The sequence below is a fragment of the Mastigoproctus giganteus genome, chromosome 2, assembly GCF_048544385.1.
Source record: "Mastigoproctus giganteus isolate SK-2022 chromosome 2, ASM4854438v1, whole genome shotgun sequence".
In the NCBI taxonomy this organism is placed as follows: domain Eukaryota; kingdom Metazoa; phylum Arthropoda; class Arachnida; order Uropygi; family Thelyphonidae; genus Mastigoproctus; species Mastigoproctus giganteus.
In genome coordinates this window covers 140,295,587-140,301,949 of record NC_143576.1, presented here as the reverse complement: position 1 = coordinate 140,301,949, position 6,363 = coordinate 140,295,587, and positions in this window count along the sequence as shown.

Sequence of the window (6,363 nt, the reverse complement as noted above, 5' to 3'; positions counted from 1 at the left end):
TATCCAGGAGTAGTGTTCGGGAGTTGCAGGTGATGCCAGCGACGACGAAAGACCTCGTTGGCATAACTGGTCAGTGCACGGAAGGTATCATTAGATTCCAATAACTTGGTTTCTGGCCGAAGTGATGTAGTGTGGAGGTCTAGGAGTAGTTGGATTCTTAGATCTAAGTATACGTTGCATGAGTGCATCACGTGATCCCAGTCTTCAGGTTCTCCGCAGGTACAGAGGGCCTCCTCGACTAGGCCGAACTCTAGAAGGCGTCTCTTGAAGGACCCGTGGCCAGTTAATAGGAAAGAAGCATAGACGTTAGGGAAGAACCAAGTGGAACGTTGTTTGTTGATGTAGGTTACCTCAGGAAGGAAAAGTTTAGTAGTTGCACCAGTTGTGGAGTTATTCCAGCGGGTTTGCCATAAGTTTATCAATTCTAGCCACACACGTTTATGTTCCTGTTTGATGTCCGTATCGGTACGGGTTTGAATAGTGAGGAATTCAGCTTCCTTATTCTTCTTAATTGCATTAGAGAGTCCGATAAAAACGACGTGGAGGTCCAAAGGGAGGCGGCCTGTTAGTAGCTGTAGGGTGGCAGTTGATGTCGTTCTACATGCGCGGGTCATTTGTAGTAGCATAAGTCGTTGAATTTGCTGAATTTTACGTTGAGCATGCACTAAAGTCATTCGGTGGTACCATACTGCAACTCCATATGTTACAATTGGTATAAATACAGCTGAGTATAAAAGACGTTGAGTTGGTCCTTTAAGACCCCAGTCCTTGCGGGTAAAGCGTGCTAACATAGTGATGTAATTTTTTTATCTTTTCTTTGATAGCTTGGATATGGGGGATGAAATTTCTCCTGTCGTCCAAAATTACTCCCAGGTACTTCACCGATCGGTAGTTTTTCAGTGGGTGGCCATTAAAACGTATGGTAGGAGGTCTGGAGAAGTCCAGTTTACCTTTTAATAGGAGGGTTTTGCTCTTCTCAGTGGAGACTGAGAGTTTATTTTCAGTGGCCCATACGGACAGAGTAGAGAGAACAACAGTGGCCTGGGTTTCTATGGTGGCGCGGGTGGGGCCCTCAATGATGATAACCATGTCGTCGGCATAAGAAAGCTGAGTAGTGTGTAGGTAGTCCCTCAGGAGCCAGTCGTCGAGTATCATATTCCAGACAGCTGGCCCCAGGATGGAGCCCTGGGGACAGCCTCTGGTTAGATGTCGGGTGATGCAGTGATATTTTTTTTTGATGCTGACCTTGCGGTTAGAGAAGTAGCTTTTGAGGCAGTGGTAGAAATTCCAAGTACAGTTAGAGACTCTGGCCCTCTGAAGAACGCCCGGCCACCACACTGTGTCAAAAGCTCCTTTGAAGTCAATGAAGATTGCCAGTACATAAGTTGCATCCGACTGTTCTGCAACTTTGAGGGTTTTAGATAGAGCATCAATTGTGGAGCACCCTTGTTTGAATCCAAATTGAAGCGAGGATGCCAAATCACTGGTTTCATATCGGGGTTGGAAGCGGGAGAGCAACAGTCTCTCAAAAACCTTGCCGAGAATGGGAAGCAGCGCAATCGGGCGATATGCCTTGGAGGTACCTGAGGGATCTTTAGGTAAGAGTAGCACACGCTTCTTGATTAGACCGGGGTTCGAGCCCGTCACCACCAAATGCGGAGGATGCGGAAAGGTCAGGGAATGACCACCGCATATCCCGGAGCAATATGGCCTTAGTTGTTAATGCTCCTAAAAACCAAATAACAAACAAAAAACAAATTTAGGTAAGAGCCTCAGGTTAGCATGCTTCCAACGTGATGGAAAGTTACCTCATTCAGACAGGTGTTGAAGAGCTGAAGAAGGAGCATTGGAGCTATGGTCCAGAGACGTTGCACAGTCTCGCCTTCAATAAAATCCAGACCAGGAGCTTTACCTTTTTTGATTTTTTTAATTGCTGCATCGACTTCTTCCTCTGTGAATGGTTCCTCCATAATGTCTGGCTGGAAGCTGGAATTTTGTACTGCTATCTTCCTGTGGATGTCAGTGTCAGAGTTGGTGTTGTCCTGATATATTAGTTCATCCAGAATCCGGTTGATTGTATCTTCCCAGTGTGTAGTCTCAGACGAGTCATCAGAGCGGACAGAGTGTATGACATCCGTGGATCCCAGCTTATTCCTCACGAGTTTGTGAACTAAACCCCACGGATTCCGGTTCCCCTCAGTCTCGACAAGGAAACGCCAGGAGCTTTGCTTGGCATGGTAAATTTTGTTAGTATATTCACTGCGGACTTCTTTGAATCGGTCTCTATACTGTTCTGCGATGTGAGCAGGTTCAGTCCTTCTGTTGCATTGGTATTCTTTCCGAGCGCGCTTCAGAGAATTGCGCAGGTTAGTGAGTTCCTGCGACCACCATGGAACAGATCTTGGTTTCCTGGAACATTTTTTCATGGAAGCCTCTGAAGCTTTGAGGAGCAGACTCTGCACAAAGTCTGTTTTCTGCGCACTGTTCATTGATTGGTAGAAGTTGCTAGCTGGGTCATGAAGAGCATCTTGAATTACATTGTCAAACTGGTCCCAGTTCGCTGTTTTAGTAGAGAATCTTACAATATCCTGGATAGGCACTTGACAAGGGAGGGCAGAATCGGTGACACTGTAAGTGATGAGGCGATGGTTGCTAGTAGTGGCCGTGTCATTCACCTGCCAATGGAGGAGTCTATTGCGAAGAGAAGAAGTAGTCAGTGTGATGTCCAGGTTAGACTCTCCAGTTCCCGAAGAGTAGGTGGTTGGTTGTCCTGGTCTGTTGATGATTTCAAGGCCGCGTGAGGCAATGAATTCGTCTAACATATCTCCTCTTGCATCTAGTCGAGCTATGTGCGGGAGGATATCTGTACCAAATTGGAAATATGCTGTTAGGACAGCAATACGGCCGAAGCTGCCTTCTATTGTAGCCCCCGCTAGGTGGGGAGTGCAGAGTGATTCTATCTGTGTTACTACTAAGTCTGGATTGCGGACGATGATAGCAGCGAGGCACAATTGGTTTGTCGTCTGGATTTTTCTGAAAGCCAGGGGGTAACCAGAGACCCTTCCACGGACGCAGTATGGTTCCTGAAGGAGAAGAATGTCTATATTCAACTCGTCCATTAGAGGTTGAAGCTGTGTTGCCACTGAGATGGATTTTTGGCCATTGATCTGTGCTATACGAAGTCTGGGAGAGGGGGGCTTCAGCATCCTATTTTCCATAGTTGGTCTTATTGCGTGCTATATCTGCTGCTCTTCTATATACAAGGCACGCTCCATCCCGCCCAGAGTGATCGTAGGGTTTGTTAATTGCTTTGCAATTTGAGCATTTAGGAGGCGAGGCTTTGTTGGGACAGTCCTTGTAGAGATGCCCTGCCTCAGCACAATGCCCACATATTGGTTGTTTTTTAAGACACCTAGCAGAGGTGTGCCCATAACCAAGACATTTGAAGCATTTCAGGACTGGTACAAAATCTGAATCTGTGGGATGACCAGCCCAGATAAATTCTATCCTGGCTGTGTAGGAATCTCCTTATCCTGGGGGACGCTTCTATAACCCAATTAAGTCGACCACGAGTCCGTCCATTGGTGGAAAATTGAATTTTCATCTCCTTAATGGCTTCTTCTTTGCTCATAGATTCAAAGAGATTTCTGTTATATACTTCCTCCAGTAGGTCAACTTTCTGGATTGAGCCATCTACATCAAACACAATTAAACTTGGTCCCCTGAGTTTAGGGGTTTCAAAGGTAAGAGTTAGATCTTCAGCTGTGCCACAAGACTTGATCTGTTCTAGATCTGACTTAGTGGCTGTTTCCAATATTATCCCTTTGTCGCGAATTTTGCGAATGCTTTTGATCTGGAAATTGTCTAATTTTGGTTTTATCTTCTTTAGGATGGTGTCCTTTACTCCATCGCTATCTGGGATGTTGCACCCTTCTCTAGCTATTATAATCAGCATATGCTTGTTCTGTGTGGTGGGGATCTGAGGTAGTTTGAGCGTGGCAGCATAAGACAACTGGTGCCGAGTATCTTCATCAGAAGCTTGGTTGGAAGGTAGCCCGGTATTCAGAGCTGCTATAGTTGGATTTTTGGTTACTTTAGAAGAGTTTTATTAGTTTGTTGGAGTTGGTCGTTGGTGGCCTTCAGCTGTTCATTTTCTATAATGACCTCATATAACTTCTTCTCTAAAGAGCCCCAGCAGCGCGAAATTTGTAATGATACGGCCCTGGTGACGTTGCTGTTTTTACTACGGAGACAGTATTCCATTTTGCGCCTCAGTTTGTGTATAATTTTCAGGTTGGGAAAATCTTTGCTGAATAAATTCGGCATTTCATCCCATTCCTCTTCATCCTCCCATTGTTTAGGGGGAAGTGAACCAGATGCGTCCGGTCTTTTGAGAAACTTTTTCTTGAGGGTAGGAAGTCTCTTCGTGGATGCTGCAGGAGCACAATCGCTGTTCACCCCATTACAATCGGCATCGTCGCCGCCGGGAGAGTTGTCCGCGGCAGGTATACCGTGTTCATTTGCCGCGGAAGCCTGTTGTTTCGCGGTCCGAATTTTGTTTCTTGTCATCGCGATCGAGGAGGTAACCCCCTCCGAGTTTTCTTCCTCCGAGGACTGGTGCCGTTGCCTGCAGGAACGCAGTGAAGCTCTACGATGTGCATTTACTTTTCCAGCCATTATGCAGAGCTATAAGCAGCAGATGCCAAATCAAGCGTTAATTGGGGAAGGGTAGTCAGTTACTATTTTACAGTAGAGTTGTAGGAAGAACAATAGCGTTTAAGTCTATTGTGTTAACTACAGGTGGTCGCGGGCGGGTAACTACCGCCGAAGGCAATATAGTGACCAAAAAGCTACCTTCACACCAGTGACCTTCAGTAGTTTGCTTCGACTTTAAAAAAAAAATTGTTCAAACACAAATTAAAATTAAAAGTTACTTATCTGCTATAAGTCCAGTGCCTCCATGACCCGTACGTTTGGAAAGCATTTGGCGTCCACTATAAGATGATATCTATCATATTGGGTAATAATCTAGATTTTTTACTAAATTTAAGTTACTTTAGAGAGCACAATTTACCATCAACTTGTACTACCGGCCTCCTGGTGGTCAACACGGAAATGGTGCTTATGGTTTACCCACTTCAGCAGCCAGAATTCACTCATTTATATTCTCCTAATGTGTGTAGGGGTGGCTGACGCCCACAGTTCGGCGCCATACAAAATGGCCGAATACACTGTGGTTCTTAAATATCGTGCGGTTGTTGTAGTCTGTTTCACGTGCAAGAGGTGCTGTTTTGTTGCCCAACGTAAGTAGTTCGTTTTCTTTACAATTAGGTCAATATGAGACTTGAACGTAAGTTTCGTATCAAATGTTACTCCCAGATCTCTGTGTGTCTCAACAATTGGGATAGGTTTGCCATTAAGTTTCGGGTGTACGAGCGTAGGCGATGTTTTTGAGTGAGTACACCATGATTACAGTCTTCTGCGGATTTAGGGCCAAGCCAAATTTATCTAAGTACACGGATAAGTTCAGAAGCTTATAATTAATCTGTTCACACAATGCACTATTGGTCACGGACCGTTGGATGGGTGTTACGATCTTAATATCGTCTGCATAAGTGCATACATCATCCCTACCCTTGCAGAACGGAAGCATCATGGCGGTAAAGAGGAGTCCAGATAAGACTCCACCCTGTGGAACTCCTGCATGGAGTTGGCGTTGGAGGATCTGACTATCTGTACGGTAATAAATGGACCGACAAGTAAGTAGGGCCTGTAGGAACTTCACAGCAAATTTCCTTTTATTTGGAAGGTGTGTTGGAGCAGATGAAGTAAGGCATGTACATCCAGACTATCGAAGACTGCTTTTATATCGGCACAAATTATTGCAATTTCCTTTCTGGCTTGGAAAGCATTTAGTATAGCGGCTTGAACTGTGAGGAGGTTGGTAATTGTTGATCTTGCAGTTATTGAATAATGAATTTGTTGAAGCTGCCCAGCCAGTATCTGATTCGACAACTTTGGTAATAGAGCTTTCTCCAGTACTTTTAACAAGGGGTAATTGCAGTAGATATTGGCCTATAGTGTTCCACGAGGTTAGGCTTTGTAATTTTCGGCATTGGAATTACAGCGTAACTATTCCAGTTCTCAGGAAAAACTCGGCAAGCAAGGATAGAGCTATAAATTGCTTGGAGTGGTTCAATTAGGTAAGGGCTGAGACACTTTACCATGAAGTGGGGGACTCCAACTCCAGCTGTCTTAGTTGCCCTGAGGGAGTTAATACTCTGTATTAGTGCTTCTTTAGTGATAAGAACAGATGCTATCTCATTGTAAACTAATTGATCCCACTCAAACTCCCTGACTTGA